A 27530-nucleotide genomic window follows, 5' to 3' on the forward strand; every position below is an offset into this window, starting at 1 on the left:
AGTTTTATAGAAATTTTATCTTAACAAGTCACAGCAAAGTTTATAAGTTTCGAGGTGGACCACTGTCCGCCATATTTGACGAGCCGCCATTTTGTTTTAGCAACGTCAGTCTAGAATACGTACATCATACTACTCGTCATATTTTCTTGTTATATAAGCAATCTTTCGAAATGTATATCTTCAAATTATTTCTCAAAACGTAAACATTCAAATATGAACTCTCAAATTGATTATTAAAATAAGAAACATCCAAATAGATTCTCAAACTGTGGACATCCAACTTCGTTCTCAACATGTAAACATTCAACCTAGTTCTAAAACCATGAAAATTAAAATTGATTCTCAAACTGTCTGTCCATTTACTTGAATTTTTTGAATGTGATGCACATTGATATCCAAATTAATTTTCGAAATAACAATAAGTGTTATCGTAGGCAAGGTGGAAGAGTTTGAAGCAGTGTACGGTTTGAAAGAGGTAGTAGATGCACGGAGATAAAATAGGTATCGAACAATTGGTTCGACACGGATATCGGGATAGAGAGATCGATTTACGTGAATAATGAGACGAGGAAGAAACCTCGTCGACGATAAATTTAACGCGTTACGGAACCGCGATCGGCGAAGAACAAGAGTGTTCCACGTCGTTAGACTCCGAGGTTACGTCCGGGCTCGAGAGACCCATGGTGGTCCCCCTTCGACCAGGTGGCCAGCCCCCATCGATGCTAACTAATTAAATCATGAAAAAGACGGTGAACGTGCGTCCTACAGTTTTTATGAAATTAATAAACCGGAACCGCCAGTGGTTCTCACGTCTCTTCTCACCTTCCAAATCTGGAAAGGGTTGAACCTCAGACCCGTAACAAACCTTAATCTTGTATAACTTCTAACTAAAAATGGTACTAAAAATCACTGACGATCGTACGTCATTCGTATGAGTGACAGAAATATTTTTAAATTTAAATTCGGTAATAAAGAAATGAAAAGGGAGTTTAAAAATCTTGTCACGAAATAATTTTGTGAAGTCGTCCATCTTTTGTTAAAAGAGGATTTTGAGAATAGTTGCAAGCGCGGCAAACGCATTTAACACCTAAATTATCCGGCATGACATTACAGAAAGGTGCAATAAAAAGTTCCCCGCTGATTCGCTCAGTCGTTTGCATCTTCACGAAGAGCGTTTTTGTCGCGGTTCTTCTCGCCGCGCGTCGAATCGATAAAGAATTAATCGATGTGACCATGGTACCTCGGTTTCTTACCCGATTTCTATCACCCGACTGATCCACCTTGAAATCTAGCTCTACGGCGAATTGCGTTTCATGAAAAATTTCAAACAGCAATATTTTGAACACTACATATTGGACATTACCAGATCCCATAAGATGCGAGGGTTGGATGATTGGCGAGGCCGAAACGAGTTTATCCTCGGCCATCTTCGAGTTGTCGAACGATGGGAATAAAATGGAAACTGTAAATTGTGCGTGGGAAGAATCGGTCCCTGGACGGTCGTGTCGATCGACCATGTTTTTTCGTGGGCCGTATCCTCGAAACGAGGGTCTGGCCACGAAACGGAAGATAAAAAGACTACGGACGATTTAAATGCGCGTTCGAACGGCCCGAGGGGGGTGGAGAAGGGTGAACCTCGAAGGAGTTGGAAATTTGTTACGTTATGTCAGACGATCACTCCCCAGCGAATATGAAGAAAGATTTCTTCTCGGTTAGAAGCCGGTCGAGGGTGGAATGGCTCCTCTCGACATGGTCGGAGGGGTTGCTGGTCATCCTGCACGGGGTGGAGGGGATGGTACACGGTGCCAGGAATATAAAGCGAGGGATAAAAGAGACGGCGGTCACATATGCGACTCGTAAAAGCTCTTCTGAAAAGCTGCATCCGTCCCCTTCGGAACCTGCCTGGAACTCGGTCTCTCCTACATTTCAATGACGCGACATCGCCATCGCGCCCTACACCCGAAGGGAATCGAGATTTTTCGATGCTATTCCTACGATATATGCTTCAGATACCGTTCCTTATTGTACCTCTGGCGAAATTATTTTTTTTAGATTATTCTATTCAAGCTGAAAAATCATACACAATGATCCGACATTCAAACACAGATTTATTAAAATCTTTTGAATTTAGTCATTTGTTTCTTGTGACATATTAATCTCTTCAGACATGAACATTTTACACAAATCTACATGGACATTCAATTTTTAAATTCATAAACTATATGTCTATAGACTATTATGCTTTACATATAGTGTTTGTTCACTTTATATTTATTCAAAATTGGTCAGGAAAAATAATATGCAAAATTCATCAACTTCATTGTATATCAAGGTACATACTTAAAACGAAATACCTTGAAAGTTCATGTTTGACAATGAACATTATTTCAACCCTTAATAAAATTGCTTGAATCCTAAAACTTGTAAAAGTTACTATTATTTTTTATGTATTGTATGAAGTTACTATTACTGTTCATGTATATGAATTATATATTTGATGATGTATATTGAATTATGTATAATTGATGATCAATGAAGTGGTCGAAATAAAGAGTGCATTTTCAACCCTCAAATAATATGTGTCTTTTATAAATAAATTTCAGACTTGATTATAAAAAGGTTCAAAATAAGCAGTTCATTTTCAACCCTCATATGAACATGTATCTCATTAAATAAATTACATATTTGACAGCAAGTTAAATGGTCGAAATAAAGAGTGCATTTTCAACCCTCAAATAATATGTGTCTTATATAAAAAAAATTGCAGACTTGATGATTAGAGGAAAGATCAAAATAAAGAGTACATCTTCAACCCTTGAACAAACACATGTCTTACATAAATTACATAAAAGTTCATTTTCAACCCTCATATGAACATGTATCTTATTAAATAAATTACATATTTGACAGCAAGTTAAATGGATGAAATCAAGAGTGCATTTTCAACCCTCAAATAATATGTGTCTTATATAAAAAAATTGCAGACTTGATGATTAAAGGAAAGATCAAAATAAAGAGTACATCTTCAACCCTTGAATAAACACATGTCTTACATAAATAAATTGCAGGCTTGATTATATAAAAATCAAAATAAAACGTTCATCTTCGACCCTTATACGAACACGTATCTCACATAAATAAATAACAAATTTCACATCAAATGATCCAAATAAATAATTCACCTTGAGTACTTAAAAGATAAAAATGGAAAATGACACAGTAACGCAAAGATACAAGAACGTTAATCCACAAGGTTTCTATGGAAACGTACAAAAGGTTGAACCCCAAAAGGGATCTAGCGATATCGGCAAATATTAAGAAATAGCTCTCGACCGGCATTTCCGTACATTTGCGGATCGAAAACGAGCCATTCGTTTGCCGACTAGAACGAGGTGCTGTCTATGCATGGCACGCCGGCACCACCATCCAACCGTCCCATAAATAATATTTTTCTTCCCTTTTCTGTCCTCCTTTCTCCCTACATCGTTCGCGCTCCTTCCACTCGCCATTCGCACGAGAGTCATATCTCTTTTCGTATATCGCAAACTGTACGCCGTATTCCGCGCGAAAACCACCTAACTCAAAGTTGAAAACCGTGAAACGTGTTCCTCGATAGTCATTGTACGGATGATATATCGATTGCTTCATTTATTTATCTGAGATTTGGCGTTTGTAGTGGGGTACTGGTACTTTTGTGTGTTGTGAGTTATTTCGGCTTTTGGGGAATTTGGAGTGTCGGATGGGGAGTTTGGAGGGTGGAGAGTTTATAGTTTTGGGGTGCGTGGATTTTGGAGATTTGGGATTGGGAGTTTGGAGGATGGAGATATTTAATTTTGGAATATGTGGATTTTGGGGTGCGTGGATTTGGTAATTGTGGATTTTGGAGTGCGTGAATTTTAGGATATGTGAATTTTGGGGTGCGTGAATTTTGGGATTTGTGGATTTGGAGATGTGTGGATTTTGGGATGCGTGAATGTTAGGATATGTGGATTTTGGAGTGCGTGAATTTTAGGATATGTGAATTTTAGGGTGCGTGAATTTTGGGATGAGTGAATTTTGGGGTGCGTGGATTTGGAGATGTGTGGATTTTGGCGCATATGGATTTTAGAATGCGTGAATTTTGGGATATGTAGATTTTGGAGTGCGTGAATTTTAGGATATGTGAATTTTAGGGTGCGTGAATTTTGGGATGAGTGAATTTTAGGGTGCGTGAATTTTGGGATGTGTGAATTTTAGAGTGCGTGAATTTTGGGGTGCGTGAATGTTGGGATTTGTAGATTTGGAGATGTGTGGATTTCGGCGCATATGGATTTCAGGATGCGTGAATATTGGGATATGTGAATTTACAGGAGCGTAGATTTTGGAATGCGTGAATTTTAAGATTTGTGGATTTAGCGATTTGCAATTTTTATAACTTCTGAATTTATGCATTTTACATTAAATTAACCTACAACACTTAAACCCAAAACTTGTCAACTTCAACGGTTGACAAATTATCATCGAGCCGCGATACATTCCACTTTTTTCCCAATGATATCCTGGAATCGAATCTAGACAATTCCTGGCGGGATTGTCTACCACTTAATCGTCCATTTCCACCTGTCAGTCCATGCCAATAGACGCACAAAGGCGATCTTTACCGCAAAGAGAAAACTGGGCAAGAAAACGAACGACGTGGATGAAAAAGAAATTCAACGCTCGAGGAGGGGGTGGATTATGAGCCGTGTACCGTGCCAAATAAAAATTGCTGGACACCAAAAAACCAAAAGAAAACGTCCATCATAATGGGATGTTATAAAAAATAATAAAGCAAGCATTAGGGTGGTTAAATATTTTAAGTTTCATAAATTCTTATTACATTTATTACGAATACTTGTTGCGTATATTATTGTATTGTATATTTTAGTACAATAACATATTAATTTCCTATGTTATACAATATCATATATGTCTCCTATGTTATAGAATAACATATTAATTTCCTATGATATACAATAACATATATGTCTCCTATGTCATACAATAACATATATGGCTCCTATGTTATACAATAACATATATGTCTCCTATGTTATACAAACACATATATGTCTCCTATGTTATACAATAACATATTAATTTCCTATGATATACAATAACATATATGTCTCCTATGTCATACAATAACATATATGGCTCCTATGTTATACAATAACATATATGTCTCCTATGTTATACAGTAACATATATGTCTCCTATGTTATACAATAACATATTAATTTTCTATGATATACAATAACATATTAATTTCCTATCACATACAATAACATATATGTCTCCTATGTTATACAATAACATATTGATTTCCTATGTTATACAATAACATATATGTCTCCTATGATATACAATAACATATATGTCTCTTATGTTATACAATAACATATTAATTTCCTATGATATACAATAACATATTAATTTCCTATCACATACAATAACATATATGTCTCCTATGTTATACAATAACATATTGATTTCCTATGTTATACAATAACATATATGTCTCCTATGTTATACAATAACATATTAATTTCCTATGATATACAATAACATATTAATTTCCTATAATATACAATAACATATTAATTTCCTATGTTATACAATAACATATATGTCTCCTATGTTTTATACAAATAAAAATATATCTCCTACAAATATTTTCATACAAATGAAAGTATGTATCCTACGAATATTTTCATACAAATGTCGATTTTTTCATACAGAAATATTTGTTATGAATGGATCAGTAAGGTGATGATATAGAGATTTTTGTGTTAACGGATCGGAATGTAATTGCAGTTCGATAACACAGCGAAATAACCACCGTTCATTGCTATAAAGCCACGAGATTTCGCAATGTCCGTGGAACACTTTGTGGCAACAGTTTTCGGCTCGTAAAACTCTGACGAAGAACGGCACGGAAACGTTGGCTGCGAGCGGAAACTTTTCGCCCCGATTCCAGTATTTATCGGCGCTCGTTACGATCACTGTAATCGACATGCAATTAGCTCGGCCAGATTAATACCGGTCGAATGCTGGTAATAGGCACGTTGCTGATGTGCATTGACCTCTGCGTCAAAAAAGAGGAAAAGGAAACCGTGTGGACGCTGAGAACGATTTGCCTTGATTTATGTCGACATTTTTTTCTTCGGCTGTTGAATAGTAAATTTCATTTCTGTAAATACGTGACATTTGATAAATAATTATTTACTTATATTTATTGTATTCTTAACGGTACGTTCTTGTGAGTACATTAACATATGAGTTATCTTTTAAATATATGCACGAGAGGGGTTGTTTAGACTAATGAATTATAATGTAATAATATATTATTTATTATATAATGTACGTAAAAAATAATTAATATGTCATTGTACTAAAATATACAATACAATAATATAGTTCACTAATCGATTTAAAAATTTCAACATTGCATACATATAAAAAATTCAACTCATATGTTAACGTACTTACAAGAGTCCGCTAAGAATGCAATCCGATCCCCTAAAATTTTGCAAAAATCCGTAAATACACTTGGAAACGTTTGTCCAAGGGATGAAGCCGAGGGCGGCACAATCGCATTACTAATGATTTTACTTGGACCAACCCTCAGGACCGTCATATCGAAACGATAGGACCGCGATACGCCGCCGGAAACGCCAGTCGGATAAACCGGCTACACTCAGACCACCCTTCGCTACTTTTCCTGTCGATTCGAAGCAACGAAGATCGAAATAGCTCGAGATCAGGGGTTACGTCTACCCGATCGACCCCCTTTCTCGTTCGTTCGACCATCGATGATTTCGTTTACCCTGAGTATCGGGGCAAAAACCGAATCGTTTCAGACAATGTACGGACGCATGAATTCCCGGGGGTGACATTTACTTAAAATTATGTTTCTTTCGTGGCACGACACTGCCTCAAAATTCTCCCTCTCTGACGAGCTACTTTTAGACTCCGAACACTTTCGTTTAATTGTGGATTAATAAATTTGTACCTGAGGGTAATTTAAGTTCTTTCCTTATTTTTTATGAAGGTACTTACACATTTTTTGTATAAAAATTAATTAAAGAGAAAAAAGGGTGATGATCGAAGTTACACATTTTTTGTATAAAAATTAATTAAAGACAAAAAAGGGCGATGATTGCAGTCACACATTTTTTGTATAAAAATTAATTAAAGAGAAAAAAGGGTGATGATTGAAGTTACACATTTTTTGTATAAAAATTAATTAAAGAGAAAAAGGGGCGATGATCGAAGTTACACATTTTTTGTATAAAAATTAATTAAAGAGAAAAAGGGGCGATGATCGAAGTTACACATTTTTTGCATAAAAATTAATTAAAGAGAAAAAAGGGTGAACTTGTGTTAACTTGACTATCAGCCACACTAAAAATGCATCAATTTATAAGAAAGATTTTAGACTACTTTTTAACAATTATATTTAAGTTAGACAACAATCATTTTTATTTTGTTATATGACATCGGGTCCTCATCATTCAACCCCCTTAAAATATTTCAACGAAACTATACAAAACTTTGACTGAGAATGAAGAGCAGAAAAATTCACTATGTCAATTATTAAAATAAGCTTGTAGAATTTTAATGATCTAAAGAAGCCACCCCTTGTGTACTCATAAAATGTCGACACCCTTTTAATTTTATTTTTGAACTCAACAGTTCTGCATACAAAAATACATTACAGTACTTAAATTATTAACTTAATAGAAACTAACCTAACTTAATTAGGTCGTAGAGAAGTTTTCTGAGCATAGGGGTAGCAAGCAAAGGAACGCGAATAGCAATGCGAAAATCTGAAGAAACACGGAAGGGTAAGAAAATTCGAGGAGCGTCGATTTTCGGGGCTGTTATGCTCCCGCGAGGCGCTACAGGGTGCCTTTTCCTCCCCACGACTAAACGTCGACGTTTCTCTACGCCATTCTTCTCCGCCCTCGCGCGATATTCCGTTTCCACGTCTGGAAATCCCTCGCGGCGTTCACTCAATCATACGTTATTTGTGTCGCAGCGAGTACTCGCCGCAAGAAAAGGCGTCCATCGAGCAAGAAACTCACCCTTCCTTCGTCCTGTCACTCTTCTCACCCCATACTCACCCTCCTTCTACACCCCCCTTTCCTAATCGCTGTTTTGCCGCGACCAACCCTCGACTCTAACTTCTCGTAACGTACTTTTCCAGCTATGAATTTTCTACAAAATTTCTTTTCAACCACCCTTATACTGTCTTGCAAATAAACTATGTACTCCATGCACAGGTACTATGAAATTATTATTACGTTTTATGTATATGAATTACATATTTGATGATGTATATTGAATTATGTACACTTGATGATCAATGATGTTGAAATAAAGAGTTCATTTTCAACCCTCAAACAATATCTGTCTTTTATAAATAAATTTCAGACTTGATTATAAGAAGGTTCAAAATAAAAAGTTCATTTTCAACCCTCATATGGACATGTATCTTATTAAATAAATTACATATTTGACAGCAAGTTAAATGGTCGAAATAAAAAGTTCATCTTCAACCCTTAAATAAACACGTGTCTTACATGAATGTATTGCAGACTTGATGATTATAGAAAAAATCGAAATGAAGAGTACATTTTCAACCCTCGTACGAACATGTATCTTACATAAATAAATTACAGATTTGATACTACATGAAGAGGTGCAAGTAAGGAGTGCATTTTCAACCCTCATACGAGCATGTATCTTACATAAATAAATTACAGATTTGATACTAGATGAAGAGGTCCAAGTAAAGAGTTCATTTTCAACCCTCATTCGAACATGTATTTTACATAAATAAATTACAGATTTGATACTAGATGAAGAGGTCCAAGTAAGGAGTGCATTTCAACCCTCATACGAGCATGTATCTTACATAAATAAATTACAGATTTGATACTAGATGAAGAGGTCCAAGTAAAGAGTTCATTTTCAACCCTCATTCGAACATGTATTTTACATAAATAAATTACAGATTTGATACTACATGAAGAGGTCCAAGTAAAGAGGTCATTTTCAACCCTCATTCGAACATGTATTTTACATAAATAAATTACAGATTTGATACTACATGAAGAGGTCCAATTAAAGAATACATTTTCAACCCTCATACAAACATGAATCTTACATAAATAAATTACAGATTTGATACTAAATAAAGTAGTCCAAATAAAGAGTTCATTTCCAACCCTCATACAAACATGTGTCTCACTTCAAAAGGTTTCTATTAATCGTCAAATCTGCAATTTATTTAGGTACCTAACTTGACCCTTTGAAATAAAGGGTTCCTCAACACAAATAAATAACAGATAGCGAAATATTCGAAAATCATGCATCATCGTCGCAAAAACCGAAGCGAAAATATCGTATGACGTATCGGTCGCGGAATAAGAGAGAAACGCGACGTCCATTGGATATTTCGCGAGAGATAATATTGATACACGGTAGAGTCGATGTATACGATATATATAGTTATATATCGAAAGAGAGGAGGGTGCTGGTAGAATGTGATGCGATCTAGCCAGATATGTGAACGACGCGGATATAATACAGGTACGTACCTATATGGAAGCCAGAGCCGGGATTCTGGCATGGACGTCTGTTTCGCGATAAGATACGAGCCCGCTCAGAATCTCTCCGATTTCGTAGAAAATTCGCGGACTCCCTTTATCGAGTTTCCTGATAAAGTTCCTCCTTTTTTCCTTTCTCTGAACCGGCAGAAAGGCAAAGGAAATTAGGAGATACGATGCTCCCGTGCCGATGAAACTTCTATTAAATTTTATTCAATTCTTCTGATCGCATATTCTTTATTTCTTACGAAATACTTCTGTTATAGATACCTTCTAGCAGAATATTTTATATTACATCCAAGACTTGGTTGTTCTAATGTCTGAAGATAAACTTTGGTTAGGTTAGATACGATGCTCTCGTGCCGATGAAACTTCCATTAAATTTTATTCAATTCTTCTGATCGCATATTCTTTATTTCTTACGAAATACTTCTGTTATAGATACCTTACTGCAGAATATTTTATATTACATCCAAGACTTAATTGTTCTAATGTCTGAAGATAAACTTTGGTTAGGTTAGAAATATTAGGTTAGAAACAAAAGTCCATCGGTGGTTAAAAGTGAGGTTAGCTTTCATTAAGATCTTAAAGTCCTAAAATTTCAGTCTTGAGGTCTCAAAATTCCAAAGTGTCATTCTGTAAAAATAAAAATTGAGGGTTCCATAATTCTAATATCAGAGAGTTTCAAAATCTCGAAGTCCGAATTGCAAGATCTGAAAATTTTGAAGTGGTACAGTAAAATTAGGATGCCCTCAAACTTCTGAGTTTGAAATTCCAAGCTGCCAAAGTCTTGGTCCTCAAATTCCTTGATCTCATAATCCCCACATCAGAGTCCAAATATCTCAAAATTCCAGAGTCCAATGCTGTAAAGTCTAGAGTCCCAAAATTCTAAAGTTCCAAAGTGCAAAGTTCCAAAATTCTAAAGTTCCAAAAGTGCAAAATTCCAAAATTCGAAAGTTCCAAAGTGCAAAGTTCCAAAATTCTAAAGTTCCAAAGTGCAAAATTTCAAAATTCTAAAGTTCCAAAGTGCAAAATTCCAAAATTCTAAAGTTTCAAAGTACAAACTTCCAAAATTCTAAAGTTCCAAAGTGCAAAATCCCAAAATTCTAAAGTCCCAAAAGTACAAAATTCCAAAATTCGAAAGTTCCAAAGTGCAAAGTTCCAAAATTCTAAAGTTCCAAAGTGCAAAGTTCCAAAATTCTAAAGTCCCAAAAGTACAAAATTCCAAAATTCGAAAGTTCCAAAAGTGTAAAATTCCAAAATTCCAAAATTCCAAAATTCTAAGATTCCAGAGTGCAAACTTCCAAAATTCTAAAGTTCCAAAAGTGCAAAATCCCAAAATTCTAAAGTCCCAAAAGTGCAAAATTCCAAAATTCTAAAGTTCCAAAGTGCAAACTTCCAAAACTCTAAAGTTCCAAAAGTGCAAAATCCCAAAATTCTAAAGTTCCAAAAGAGCAAAATCCCAAAATTCTAAAGTTCCAAAGTGCAAAATTCCAAAATTCTAAAGTTCCAAAAGTGCAAAATCCCAAAATTCCAAAATTCTAAAATTCCAAAGTGCAATCTTTCAAAATTCAAAAATTCTAAAGTTCAAAAATGCAAACTTCTAAAATTCTAAAGTTCCAAAGTGCAAACTTCCAAAATTCCAAAATTCTAAAGTTCCAAAAAAGCAAAATCCCAAAATTCCAAAGTCCCAAAATTGAAAAAGTGTCGAAGATCGAAAGGCCACGCCCAGAATGATTCCTTAACAAAGCCAGGAAGCAGCAAAGTCTGCGATCTTAGATGACGAAGGGTATCAACGAGCCGAGAAGAGGGGGTAGTTCTTTGTCTCGAGGGTTCGGATTCTGGAGATAGAGGCTAATTCCCAGCTTCCACCCCTCGAGGAATGTCGAGCTCCGGCTCGTCCACCTTTCCGTCCTTTCGTCCTCTTTCCTTCGCCTTGCTGGCTACTTTGATGTTCCTAATTTGATTGAAGGAATCCGCCGTGCGGATCCTAACTTCGTCTTTATTGATTGCTGTTTTGTTCCTCGAGAATCCGATGCAACCTATTGCCTATCCTTTGCAGCCCTTTGTCCTGCCTCTTTGAAATCTCCTGTAACCGGGCTGACCATTGTTTCAATTTGAAACTACTTCGAATTAACGACGTAATTAAATCTCGTCCCTTCACTGTCGTTCCAATCGGTTTTGAAATATTTTAGAGGTTTGAGAGTTTTTAGGTTTGTCAAAATAAATTTTGGGGATGTATTTCGAAGTTTTTTCATTGGCAGTTTACTCGATATTTTATACAGCTACATATGTAATGTATGTAGCTACTCGTCAAGCCTTCTTGAATATTCAAGAACCTCCAGATTGAAATTTTAGAACCTTCAGATCTTGACGTGAGCTAACCTCACTTTTAACCACTGATGGACTTTTAACCTAACCTGACTAAAGTTTACCTTTAGACATTTGAACAATCAAGTCTTCTATACTCAAGAACTTCCAGATTGAAATTTTAGAAACTTCAGATCTTGACGTGAGCTAACCTCACTTTTAACCACCGATGGACTTAACCTAACCTAACCAAAGACCTTCAGACATTTGAACGATCAAACAGATAGTACGAGATATAGGTTAATTAAACAATTAACTGCTACATCACTTAGGTACAAAAACAAAAGAAGTACATAACTATTGACCCGTTGGACATTGATACAAGAAGTTGACATGTGAACGCAAATTCTCGAGGGAATAATCCGAGAAATTTATTAAAAACCGAGAGGATGACGATTGCACAGAATGTTGGAGAAGAAGAAGACAGTGAAGAGACGATTCTTTCGGAATTCGAACGAAACGTCGACCAATGTTATCTCGGTAATTGCTCAGCACGGAGTAATTAGAATGAAAAACTCCCGGTCTGTTTGATCTTCTTGCAGAAGTATGGCCGACCGGCTTAACCGATGGATACACGTTGCGAATTCGTGTTCGCGTGAGGTATGTGGTGCGTGCCGGCATTGCATATTTATATATTTATTTATTTATTTATTTATTACGGCTGCGCGATTCCACTCGCGGGGGAATTGTAAATCGGACGGAAATTAATTTTTCGCCGTCGCGAGGCTTTACATGCGTTTGCGCGGCAGCCGGTGAAAAATTTATTCCGATTCGGAGCTCGTGTTACCGCAAAATTCACGCTTCTCACTCAGCGAATGATCCAATAATTATTTGTGTGTTTCAATAACTTATACTATGTATACAGTATGGAAAGTAACGGAATTTTTTTAATTCAAGGAAAACTAGCGACATTTATTAAAACAATATGAACATTTCGTATGTATGTAACATGTGAACATTTCCATATGTATATAACATGTGAACATTTCATATGTATATAACATATGAACATTTCATATGTATGTAACATGTGAACATTTCATATGTATATAACATATGAACATTTCCATATGTATGTAACATATGAACATTTTCATATGTACGTAACATATGAACATTTCCATATGTATGTAACATATGAACATTTCCATATGTATGTAACATATGAACATTTCATATGTATGTAACATATGAACATTTCATATGTACGCAACATGTGAACATTTCCATATGTATGTAACGTATGAACATTTCCATATGTATGTAACGTATGAACATTTCATATGTATGTAACACGTGAACATTTCCATATGTATGTAACATATGAACATTTCATATGTATGTAACATGTGAACATTTCATATGTATATAACATATGAACATTTCCATATGTATGTAACATATGAACATTTCATATGTATGTAACATATGAACATTTCATATGTACGCAACATGTGAACATTTCCATATGTATGTAACGTATGAACATTTCCATATGTATGTAACGTATGAACATTTCATATGTATGTAACACGTGAACATTTCCATATGTATGTAACATATGAACATTTCATATGTATGCAACATGTGAACATTTCCATATGTATGTAACATATGAACATTTCCATATGTATGTAACATGTGAACATTTCATATGTATATAACATATGAACATTTCCATTTCTATGTAACATATGAACATTTCCATATGTATGTAACATATGAACATTTCATATGTATATAACATATGAACATTTCCATATCCATGTAACATATGAACATTTCATATGTATGTAACATGTGAACATTTCCATATCTATGTAACATGTGAACATTTCATATGCATATAACATATGAACATTTCCATATGTATGTAACATATGAACATTTCCATATGTACGTAACATATGAACGACATTAACATTCTACCCATCTCAGTTTTTGCAAAGGTGTACCTCCATTTTTTACAAAGATGTACTCACAGGATTAAACCTCCGTAAGAAAGCCACCAAATAAAAAGTGCATAAAGCTCGGGAAAATTATCCATTCAAATAAAGGAAGAGTCGAGATTTCACGCGCAGACAATGGCCGTTGCATCGGTGGGTAAGAGCGAAGGGAGGTTGACGGAAGAAAGAGAGGTACGAGAATTGGTAAGGGTAGGTTACGGGACCATCGGAAGGGACGCGTAGGGGTGGTTGCGCAAGCGCCCCCAAGAAAGTGGCGGCATAAGCGTCCAACCACCCTCGATGGTGGCTGGACCGAAGGACCGAGAGGAAAAGAAGATCGAAAGAACTGGCGACGGAAGAGAAATAGATGAAGGGGTGGACGGGGGTGACACGGAGGGGATGTAAATGCCCCCGTGATGTATCGGATCGATGCGGCAGCATCCAGACACCCCCTCCCTCTCGCTGAAGGCGACCTAAAAACGTTCTCCGGCGGAGCGACGGATAAATTACGAGTGTCCTTTTCCTTTCATCGTAATTTCACCGTCGACGTTACGACGTTGTGGCCCCGAAAAATTTTTACTCGATCCAACGGATCGTTGAGATTTACGGAAATCCGCCTACGGATTTTGGCGGCTTTACACCGTGTTATGTTTGCTTGGATGAATTTTTTAGGGTTAGAGAAAGGTACTTTGAGGGTGGATAATGCATTATTCTGTACTGGGTGTATTTTGTTTCTAGATGTAGATATTTTGGGTTGAAATGGGGTGGTATATTGGTATGAGTTGTAGCTCGGAGCGTTGAAATATTTATGCGTTGTGATATCGATGCGCTGTATCTCAATGCGTTGAAATATCGACGTGGTGTATCTCCAAGCGTTGAGATATCTACGCGTTATATCACGGAGCATTGAAATATCTACGCGTTGTATCTCGGAACGTTGAAATAACTACGCGTTGTATCTCCGAGCGCTGAAATAACTACGCGTTATGACATCGACGCGTTGTATATCGGAGCGCTGAAATACCTACGCGTTGTATTACAGAGCGTTGAAATATCTACGCGTTGTGATATTGACGCGTTGAAATATCTACGCATTGTATCTCAGAGCGCTGAAATACCAACGCGTTGTATTACAGAGCGTTGAAATATCTACGCGTTGATATATCTACGCGTTGTATTACAGAGCGTTGAAATACCTACGCGTTGTGATATTGACGCGTTGAAATATCTGCGCGTTGTATCTCTGAGCGCTGAAATACCTACGCGTTGTGATATCGACGCGTTGTATCTCAGAGCGCTGAAATACCTGCGCGTCGTGATATCGACGCATTGAAATATTTACGCATTGTATCTCGGAGCGCTGAAATACCAACGCGTTGTATTACAGAGCGTTGAAATATCTACGCGTTGAAATATGTACGCGTTGTATCTCGGAGCGCTGAAATACCAACGCGTTGTATTACAGAGCGTTGAAATATCTACGCGTTGAAATATCTACGCGTTGTATCTCGGAGCGCTGAAATACCAACGCGTTGTATTACAGAGCGTTGAAATATCTACGCGTTGAAATATCTACGCGTTGAAATATCTACGCGTTGTATTACAGAGCGTTGAAATACCTACGCGTTGTGATATTGACGCGTTGAAATATCTACGCGTTGTATCTCTGAGCGCTGAAATACCTACGCGTTGTGATATCGACGCGTTGTATCTCAGAGCGCTGAAATACCTACGCGTTGTGATATCGACGCATTGAAATATCTACGCATTGAATCTCGGAGCGCTGAAATACCAACGCGTTGTATTACAGAGCGTTGAAATATCTACGCGTTGAAATATGTACGCGTTGTATCTCGGAGCGCTGAAATACCTACGCGTTGTATTACAGAGCGTTGAAATATCCACGCGTTGTGATATTGACGCGTTGAAATATCTACGCGTTGTATCTCGGAGCGCTGAAATACCAACGCGTTGTGATATCGACGCGTTGTATTACGGAGCGTTGTAATACCTACGCGTTATGATATCGACGCGTTGAAATATCTACGCGTTGTATCTCGGAGCGCTGAAACACCTACGCGTTGTGATATAAACGCGTTGTCTCTCAAAGCGTTGAAATACCTTCGTGTTGTAATATCAACGCATTGCAATATTAACGCGCTGTAATATCAACGCGCTAAATACACTGCCCCACTCATACCAACGTTAGCAAATGCTATTCTCGATGATGACGTTTAAAGAAACGCTTCTTGGCGCTCGTTAAAGAAGTTGTCGGCTTAGCCACGAGGTTTTCTAGGTTCCACGACTTTTTTTCCACCGAATCTCGACAACTGCTGCGACGACTGTTGCCAGTACATATCCCCGCGACGTGTACGTACATTTCGAGCCAGTTTACGGATAGATACGTTTCCAAGAGACGCGACTGCCAGTGAAGTTACTCCGGGAAAGAGACGATGTTCGTGCTTTTACTTGCTGGCAAGTTTCTGTCTTTTTTTTCCTCTCCAAACCGAAAACACCCGAGAAACAGGCTTCATATGGGGAGAAGCGGCATGTTCTATTAATGTGCACGTGTGAACTCCCATCTAACGATTATTTCTCTCTTCTTCCTTGTTTCTTAACGCCCCACATTGATACCTCTTTTACTATATTTCTAAATGTTTTAAAAAATTTGATGTAACATTTCAAATTTCATTTGAATTTCATTTTAATTTCATTTTTGTAATTTCATTAATTTTTTTAATTTTATTAATTTCATTTTACTGCATGGTAATACAGTTACAATTTTCTATTTTCTAACATCAGTTTGATACATGATGATACAATTATAATTTTCTATTTTTTTTTAGTATGATTTTAATACACGATTATCATTTTTTTTTTAACTAATATTTCAATGAATGTAAACGCAGTCATAATGAAACAACGTGTTGAGACAATACATCGCAGAATTTTAATAAATAATAGAATTCTGAAGCAGAGGTTATTACAGCGATTATTACGTAAGTAGAATCGTCGGACATCCCATACGAGTTAACGAGTAATAAACCGTTGTCTCTTTATAATGTAAAATTTCCCAAGTCGAGGAAACAACGAGTTCATGCAATAAATCCGACAATGCATCGCATCAGGAATAAAATAGAGAAGTCAAGAACGAGTAGTAATGATCTAATTAAGAGAGAGGTAATTGAATTGCAAATATCGCAGACTGTTCGAAGACAACGAGTTACGAAACACAGGTTAAGAATCTCGAATCGAAGGGAGAAAGATTTTCCGTGACGGACTCGGTTTTTGCAGGCAACTGTCGCGAAAGGACACGCGGGGAAACAATTAGGATAATTTTCTGTGGCCGCAACGAAGATCCGTGTACGGCGATAACGTTGACGTTAAGCGTAATAAAGCAGCGGTAATTGCCGGCATAAAGTTATGGTTGCTCCTACTCATTAGCACCCGGCGAGGCTGCTGCCTTAATTAGTAAACCAAAGGAGAGAGAGCCCCGCAGCGCACGTTCCGTATAAAACAGACTTTTATACCGTCATAATGGGCGTACGATACTATTTAACACATGAATTTTCACTGTATGAAAATCCACGAGGAAATTATTTTAATTCGACTAATTGCCAACTTGACAAAAACGACGATAATTCATGCAAATGATGTTGGAACGTTTCGAATGGATATGGACATTATTCCTTTAGGTGTATGAGGATCGTTGTGAGCCAGGAATATGCAGACATGAACATGTGAATACTTTTAAAGAATTAAATGTGTGAATTTAAAAATATGGTGACTTGGGGATGAAGTACACTGTGGACAGAGATCATGAAGAACATAGAAATTCAGAGACAGGTAGGATGCAAATAGTGTAACTTCGTGTAAGTGGTTGTTGAGGTGATTCTAAAGAGCATGTAGTCTATGGACATATGTGTCGAAGAACATATGTGATATAACTGAAATGATACAATAATAAATCTTGCATAATTCTTGAAACTATCTAATGTACAGCTAATTAACGTCACTCCTGAAAAGGGGTTGTTGAGGTGATTCTAAACAGCTAGTAGTCTAAGCACATATGTGTCGAAGAACATATGTGATATAACTGAAATGATACAATAATAAATCTTGCATAATTCTTGAAACTATCTAATGTACAGCTAATTAACGTCACTCCTGAAAAGGGGTTGTTGAGGTGATTTTAAACAGCTAGTAGTCTAAGCACATATGTGTCGAAAAACACATGTGATATAATTGAAATGATACAATAACAAATCTTGCATAATTCTTGAAACTATCTAATGTACAGCTAATTAACGTCACTTCTAAAAAGGGGTTGTTGAGGTTATTCTAAACAGCTAGTAGTCTAAGCACATATGTGTCTAACAACATATGTGATATAACTGAAATGATAGAATCCCAAATTTTGCATAATTCTTGAAACTGACTAATGCACAACTAGTGTAACCCTCGAGAAGGGGTTGTTGAGGTTATTCTAAACACCTAGCAGCCTAAGTACATATGTGTCTAACAACATATGTGATATAACTGAAATGATAGAATCCCAAATTTTGCATAATTCTTGAAACTGACTAATGCACAACTAGTGTAACCCTCGAGAAGGGGTTGCTGAAGTGATTCTAAACATCTAGCAGCCTAAGTACATATGTGTCTAACAACATATGTGATATAACTGAAATGATAGAATCCCAAATTTTGCATAATTCTTGAAACTGACAAATGCACAACTAGTGCAACCCTCGAGAAGGGGTTGCTGAAGTGATTCTAAACACCTAGCAGCCTAAGTACATATGTGTCTAACAACATATGTGATATAATTGAAATGATAGAATCCCAAATTTTGCATAATTCTTGAAACTGACTAATGTACAACTAGTGTAACCCTCGAGAAGGGGTTGCTGAGGTGATTCTAAACACCCAGTAATCCAAGCACACGTGTCGAAGAACATATAAAATATAATTAAAACAATAGAATCGCAAATGCTGCCTCATCCTCGAAACAGCTCCAACACCTGCAGAATGAACGCACAACGCGCGCTAACGAATGGATTGAAAACTATAAGAATAGCACTTATTCTCAGTATATTAATTTTGTTTTGGAAATAAAAACGCATTATATACGACTTAATCCGAGGTATAATTGAAATTATTAGAATCGCGAATTTTGTATAATTCGTTGAAACAATAATCTGAAATTGCTGTAGCTTCAACACCTGCTCGAATAAATAATTAAACGAAGGAACGTATAATTCGTGTGCTAACGAATGTGTTGAATGAAACTGGAGAGTCGTTAAGAATGAAAATAAGTTCCAGTTGTGGCCGTGCACATCCGATGGTGGGGGATCCCCGAAGGAAACGAACAGCGGGGAAACTCGATCGAATTGCCAGGCCAGCTTATCGTCGATCGGTGCAGTAAACCAGGCAAAAGAGTACACCTACGGAAAATTAAACAGCTTCGCAAATGGAAAAAATTGTTCTCGTAGTCTTAATTATCCACGGCGGGGATCGGCTGATTTAAAACAACGTCTAATCGGTAAGTACACCAGAACGGTAATTAATGCCGTTCCTTATTGCACTTTGATAAAGTTCGCTAAGATGATGTGTTCATCGCCAGGAAGGAAGACAAAAGTAAACGGTATCGCATTAACACGACCGTGTCGCTTAACATAACTTGATGGATTAAACTTCCTTAACAATTATCGCATTTAGAATATCGAAAGACAAACTCAAGATAAACAGAAGACAAACTAAACTGTTGGATGATCTCGTTGATAAATAATTCAAAAATAAAGAATCTTGTATTTCTTCAGAAAAGGGGATGTCAGTCTTACAGGAAATTAAAAAGACTTCATCAAAATCAAACAGCAGTGGTTTGTATGATACACCACTTAGTAATCTTGTTCACGAGTAATGTAAATCATCTTACAAATTACCACGATCACAGGGTATTTAATAATTAGTGTATGTCCTTGAAATGAGGGGTAGCTGACGCGATTCTCAATAAGATTTCCCTTTACAAAAATTCGATATGAAGCTTCGTTTTCGAATTATTAAGGAAAAACACGGAACCAATCAGAGCGCGAGGACTACGCACGCGCAGACGCGAGAGCGACAGCTTCAAGCCTATTGGCTGAGGGCGTTCTCGCGCTCTGATTGGTCCGTGTTTTTCCTTAATAATTCAAAAACGAAGCTTCAAATCAAATTTCTGCAAAGGGAAAATTTAATCAGAATCACGTCAGCTACCCTCCACTTCAAGGACCTACTGATTGTGAGAAAAAGAGAAAAATTACCCAGTATAAAATTTGAAAAGAATCTTGTGTCTCCCTCATGAGAGGAGCTCTGAATGGTTAAAAAGTTGAAATGATACAAGTAATTTAGCAGAGACAAGCAATTGGTCCGCAAAGTTTTGTCTGAATCAGTGCATCGATGAATTATCGCGATCAGCGTCCACGGTACCGTGAGCCTGCAAGACGGAAATGGAAAGCCTACCGTGAACAAACAAACGCCACGTTAATTCCGAAACCGATTCGTTACGAGATATTAATATAGCCGCGCGTGTTTGAGCGTCAATTAGGTATTCGCGACCGCGTAAAATTGCCATAAAGAAAAGAAAAAGAGAGCGGATTCGCGAAGGAAGAAAAACGAGTACGAAAATGCTTGGTCATGTGTATTCATGGAACGTGAAAAGCAGGCCTCGTAAATTTCATCACGTTCCAGCGTTTCCCCTCGCCCGTTCAGTGATCTGGCCGTGAAGCAAAACACCGATCCCGGAAAGCGAACTCGCCTTTTCTTAGAAACGACTCGGAAAAAAAATAAATAACAAGTATTATTATATATGTATATCAGATCGACCGACAGCTACTCGTTTGCTAATTGTTGAACACCCCAAGATCGTACGAGCGATTTGCCGCTAAAAAGGGAAACTTCGCTTTGCGTGAAATTAAAAACGGTGTCTTCCGTAACGGTAGAACTTCTTTTCTCTAACGAGGAATTTTATGAAAAAACAATTTCAGATTTGTAGCATTTGGTCGGAGATTTGTTGTGAGCTGAAGCGTGGTTCTAGGAAATATTCTTTTGGAATTTTGAGGGTTGGGGAGACTTCAGGACTTTTGAAGGAAGTTTTAGGAATACAGTGATTAGGGGAGGAGAAATATGAAGATATACGAATTTGAAGATGTAGAGAGTTAGGAGTATAGAAATTTAAGAATGTAGTTCTAGATATGTGGAGATGGGGACATGTGGAAATCTGGGATATAAGAATTTGGAGATGTGGAAATGTAAACATGTAGGGAATTGGGGTTGTAGAAATCTGGGAGCGTGGAAATTTGGGGATGCAGCGATATGGAGACATGGGAACTCAAGGATGCTAGTATCTAGAGACATAAGAATTTGGAAATGTAGAAATCTGAATATATAGGAATTTGGAGATGTAGAAATCTAAATATACAGGAATTTGAAAATGTAGAAATCTAAATATATAGGAATTTGAAAATGTAGAAATCTAAATATACAGGAATTTGAAAATGTAGAAATCTAAATATACAGGAATTTGAAAATGTAGAAATCTAAATATATAGGAATTTGAAAATGTAGAAATCTGAATATATAGGAATTTGAAAATGTAGAAATCTGAATATATAGGAATTTGAAAATGTAGAAATCTAAATATATAGAAATTTGAAAATGTAGAAATCTAAATATATAGGAATTTGAAAATGTAGAAATCTAAATATACAGGAATTTGAAAATGTAGAAATCTAAATATACAGGAATTTGAAAATGTAGAAATCTAAATATATAGGAATTTGAAAATGTAGAAATCTAAATATATAGGAATTTGAAAATGTAGAAATCTAAATATATAGGAATTTGAAAATGTAGAAATCTAAATATACAGGAATTTGAAAATGTAGAAATCTAAATATATAGGAATTTGAAAATGTAGAAATCTAAATATATAGGAATTTGAAAATGTAGAAATCTAAATATATAGAAATTTGAAAATGTAGAAATCTAAATATATAGGAATTTAAAAATGTAGAAATCTAAATATATAGGAATTTGAAAATGTAGAAATCTAAATATACAGGAATTTGAAAATGTAGAAATCTAAATATATAGGAATTTGAAAATGTAGAAATCTAAATATATAGGAATTTGGAAATGTAGAAATCTAAATATATAGGAATTTAAAAATGTAGAAATCTAAATATACAGGAATTTGAAAATGTAGAAATCTAAATATATAGGAATTTGAAAATGTAGAAATCTAAATATATAGGAATTTGAAAATGTAGAAATCTAAATATATAGAAATTTGAAAAAGTAGAAGTCTAAATATATAGAAATTTGAAAATGTAGAAATCTAAATATATAGGAATTTGAAAATGTAGAAATCTAAATATATAGGAATTTAAAAATATAGAAATCTAAATATATAGAAATTTGGATAAGTAGAAACCCAAATTAAATTCTGCAACTTGGACCTTGAAAATTTAGCCCTCCTTGAAACCCTATTAATCTACACTTTCTACGTCACCACTAAAAGTGCCATCAACCTTAAGTGCCATGACCTTAAACAAAGAGAACATTATACAATTTATATATTAGAAGAAAATCTCTAAGCAAACATTTTCCTAGCCAAGATCAACGCATTGTCCCGTTGCAGACATCTAACGAACCCAAGGTCCCTTTCTTTCTCCCGCAGCATTCATCGTAAACGGATTTGGCTTCATTAACCACCCGTAGACCCCGTAGTCAGCCTCGCTATTTTCCCCGACACGATTGTAGCCTTCTCTCGCATGGTAACTATGGCAACAATAGCAAAGGCAATCAACCGCCGCACGGAATTAACGCCGGATATTCTGACCGGAAAGACAAGATCGATTAAAGACAGTGTTAGGTAGATTTTATTGAAAACAAGAGCAAGAGGAAACTTTAAAGAGTCGCCATTTTGTCGCGGTAAGCGGAGGATTTTAGAGGAGCTTTTTTAAGGGAGACACCCTTTGGGGTTCTTGCTCATGCGCGAGTTGGTATGCAAAGGGGATAGGGTTCGACCAATGGTAACCTTTAAAATACAACCCTCCTTTGTAACCCTAAGTGAAGGTTCGTTAGGGGTTACAACTTCAAAATTCTCATTTACTGCTAACATTGAAATTTTTACTTATTAGAATGATACAAAATTTCACAAACTTTGTACAATAAAATTCTCACAAATATACATAATAGATAATAAATAAAATGTATAAAATTAATAAATAAAATATGAAATACAAGTTCTTGTGAATTATTAAAAAATACCTACTATGTACATTAAACGAAAAGATAAAAAAAAAACATATCGACGCTAATTCTAAAAAATTAAGTCTGAAAGTAATCTTCCATCATCATCCCACCCTCCACTAAAAAAGGGTTGCGCTCGTATGCAAAACCAGGGGTACCCGTCGACCAATGAGGGTTTAAAGTTCACGCATAGGCATACATCTGTCCAATGGTGGTCTAAGTAGAATGAAAAAGCTACGAACGCGATTGCCGCGCCCTTATCGGGTGGGAGCAGGCAACGAGACTTAAAAAATGATCTATGGTTGCCACCAATCACACGACGGGTGGTGGTGAGTCCCTCTCTGATTGAGACGAGCTTCCAGCGCGTCTGGAAAACGATATACCCATGGATCCGCGGGTGGAAAAGTGTTAGCCATAAAACATGACCATATATCAGGACGCAAAACACGGACTGATCAATACTCTTTGCTGTTAAAAACTCTCGTGACATTAACAGAAAGCTATTTGTTATTGCAAACATTTTTAGCTGCTATTATAAAACATTTCTCCGAAAGAAGTTTCTTAGTTGATCAACCCCTAAATGTTTTATTAAATTTGAACAGATAAATTCAATTATCTTAATCCAAATATTTGTTGTGATACATAGATGGGTCTTAAAAATGATTATTTTTTTTTGAAGCTGAAGATGCACATATATGAAGCAATTTGTGGTTACAATAATTTTTAACAGCTATTCTAAAACATTTTTCTGAAAAAATAAAATACTAGGTTTTCACTTAACCAACCCCTAAATGTATTATTAAATTTGACCACCTAAATCTATGTATCTGAATGCAAATATTTATTGTGATACGCAAAAGGATCTTAAAAATGATTATTTTTTTTTGAAAGGGGAGGATGTACATGTACGAAGCAATTTGTGGTTACAATAATTTTTAACAGCTATTCTAAAACATTTTTGTGAAAAAATAAAATACTAGGTTTTCACTTAACCAACCCCTAAATGTATTATTAAATTTGAACACCTAAATCTATGTATCTGAATGCAAATATTTATTGTGATACGCAAAAGGGTCTTAAAAATGATTTTTTCTTTTTGAAAGGGGAGGATGTACATGTACGAAGCAATTTATGATTACAATCATTTTTAACAGCTAATCTGAAACATTTCTCTTAAAAAATTAAATACTACATTTTCCACTAAATCAACCCCTAAATGTATTAATAAATTTGAATCCCTAAATCCAAATATCTGAATGCAAATCTCAGTTCTGAAACACAAACGCATCCTAAAACTGATTATTTTCTTCAAGAGCTGAAAATTTACAATTGCCAGAATTTTTAACCGTTATTCTGAAACAAATCTCTAAAACAGTAAAGTACTACAATCTTCGCTAAATCAACCCCTAAATATAATATTAAATTTGAACCCCTAAATTGATATATCTGAATGTAAATTTAAGTCGCGTCTCCATAAGTACATCAGAAGCGATTATTTTATTGAAGATCGGATGCGCAAATAAATATCGGAAATCGATATCGGTGTCAGTGAAGTTATTACTCATTCGAGCGATCGATGAACAGCGGTCCGATAGTATCGTCGATATCGGGGTCACTTTGTATGTGACAGAAACTGACGTAACAACGTGCCAACCGGAAGATTAAGCAAGCAATGAAACGGGAGCGGTTCTAGAGCGTTGTTATAGACGTTCTCGGTATTGTGCCACCCACCCTCGCAGCCACGGCTTGCTGCGGGGTAGTTGGCGTCCATTTCTTCTTTCTTTTAATCTTACTTTTCCCGCAAACGGCCAGCCAGGCGTTAATTCAACGGCATTGATTGCCACACGGAAACTCCCACCACGGTTCGCAACAGCCCTCCCTCGTCCCTCTAACCTTCCAACCCCCCAGAAAAGGATCCGTCGGTTTTCCACCCTTCTCCTCGTGCAACCCCCTACCAGCTCGTTTCCTCGGATACGTTCTATTCGCCTCGGAATGATTATTTCTCGAGTGTAACGTTTCGACTAACGTGCTCGTGAAAGTCCAGTAAAATTGAACTCCCCATAAGCGGTGCCCGAGACACGCTGATTAGAACGTCTATTGGATAACGAAGCGAATGTTAATTAATTCGGGCTATTTGATAGACCTTGCTAGGTTTTTTATTTCGAAATTTGAGGAATTTTGGTAGTTGGAAATTTTGGAAATAAGGCTAGGGATTTGGGGATCTAGGGATTTGGGAATCTAGAGATTTGGGAATTAGGAAATTTAGGAATTAGGGAATTTGGGAATTTGGGAATTTGGGAATTAGGGAACTAGAGAACTAGGGAGTATGGGACCAGAGAATTTGGGAACTAGGGAATTTGGGAACTAGGGAATATGGGAACTAGAGAATTTGGGAATTAGAGAATATGGGAACTAGGGAATTTTGGAACTAGAGAGTTTGGGAATTAGAGAGTATGGGAACTAGAGAATTTGGGAATTAGAGAATATGGGAACTAGGGAATTTGGGAACTAGAGAGTTTGGGAATTAGGGAGTATGGGAACTAGGGAATTTGGGAACTAGGGAATTTGGGAACTAGAGAGTTTGGGAATTAGGGAGTATGGGAACTAGAGAATTTGGGAATTAGAGAATTTGGGAACTAGGGAATATGGGAACTAGAGAATTTGGGAATTAGAGAATATGGGAACTAGGGAATTTGGGAACTAGAGTATTTGGGACTTAGGGAATTTGGTATTTAGGGAATTTGGGAACTGGGTAATTTGGAAATTAGTAAATTTGGAAGTTGTGAAATTTTGTCATTTCATATATTGGAAAGAGACCTTAACATTTCCGAATTCTGTTCTTTGAAATCTAATTTAAAAATCCTATAACTCAAACTTTGAAGAAGAAATCTTTGAGATTTGAAGCTATAGCCTCTAGACTTGCAAGCTTACACCGGTATTCTGTTAAATCCCCAGAATTCCCTACATATAATAAAAGTTTCCGACAGGAGACTGTAAGAAGAAGGTCGAGCATCCGTTCGATGCAAACTATCGAGATAAATGATCCAAAGGGTGGCCGGGCAGCGAGACAAGCGAGAGAATCGTCGGGATTGGAGGCGGAGACAAAAGGGGGAGAAGGTTTAACGGGACGAAACGAGGGGTCGAGTGCGGGGGTCAATCTATAATAAAGCTCGCGTTATCTGGACCGGGTAGCGTGAACGAAGGCTACGGCCTCGTAAAAAAAGGAGGGAGGACGCTGTTTAAGAACGGATTACGAGAATGAAATCGGTCGGTCGATCCTTAACCCTCGACAAAATCGTCGAATCTGTCGTGCTTTTATCGGACGGCCATGTATTTTGATTGGAACGGTATAAACTTCAAAGTTGATTCTCTTTAATCAAAATTAGTGTTTTTGCAAGATTCTTGCACTATTTCATGTCTGCGGAATATCTTGTATGTAATAAAAAATATTTTATTCTTTTGCAAAATGAGAAAATGGAAAGAGACTATGTTCAACCTTTTAAATCGAAACGAAATGTCTGAGGTAAAGTGTGTCGCTAACAAAAGATATATGCGATATTTTATTTGAATGACGAATCGATTGAACCATTTCGATCGAACTGCACCGTGAAAAAGGCAGGAAATGAATTATTTTGGTCGGCGTCGTGACGAATGAATCGTACGTGCTGGCCATTCCTCCCGTGGCCTGGTCATCATTATTCCGAACGATTGAACGCAGTTGTCGGCAACTGGTAATTCGGCGCAATCGCCAGAGGTCATGGACAACAGAGCCAAACGAACACGCGTTAACAAAAGAACAGAGAATACAAGAGAAAATCCGAAGGAAATTTTCCTCGCGTGAAGGAACGTCGAATTGTTCTGATCGTGGCCGTAAAACGGGCAATGACATAACGTTTAGCGATGCACGGCGTTCGTTGATCGACTTTATCAATTACCTTCATCGTTAATTATTCTCCGAATTCGTCCGATTAAAATAGCGATGAATACGCGAGGAATATATTTAGCAACGATATCCCACGATATTAATACGAAGATAACGATGAATATGAAGCCACTCTCGTGGTGTCCGGAGTAGAAGATTTTAATTAAAGATCGTCCGGATCACGCGATAGGAAAGCACACGTGAAATATACGTTAAACGGGATTTGCATAATGCGACCGTCGAAACAGGTGAAAATACGAGGGACCATAGCACGTAACGAGTTAATTCGTTGATAGCCTCTTCACGGCTCAGAGGGACCGGCCACGCTTCACGTGTTCCACTGACAGTATAAGCTTGTATCGC

The 27530-nt window shown here is 36.7% G+C and overlaps 1 long non-coding RNA gene and 1 pseudogene across 1 annotated transcript in view; both read right to left on the reverse strand.

The window, feature by feature from the left end:
* The window catches only part of LOC143264788 (uncharacterized), a 76607-nt gene that overhangs the window by 14318 nt on the left and 34759 nt on the right, over positions 1–27530 (reverse strand). The window lies entirely within an intron of this gene.
* LOC105662193 (uncharacterized) lies at positions 3157–4780 on the reverse strand (annotated as a pseudogene).

The sequence above is a fragment of the Megachile rotundata genome, chromosome 7, assembly GCF_050947335.1.
Source record: "Megachile rotundata isolate GNS110a chromosome 7, iyMegRotu1, whole genome shotgun sequence".
Classification (NCBI taxonomy): Eukaryota; Metazoa; Arthropoda; class Insecta; order Hymenoptera; family Megachilidae; genus Megachile; species Megachile rotundata.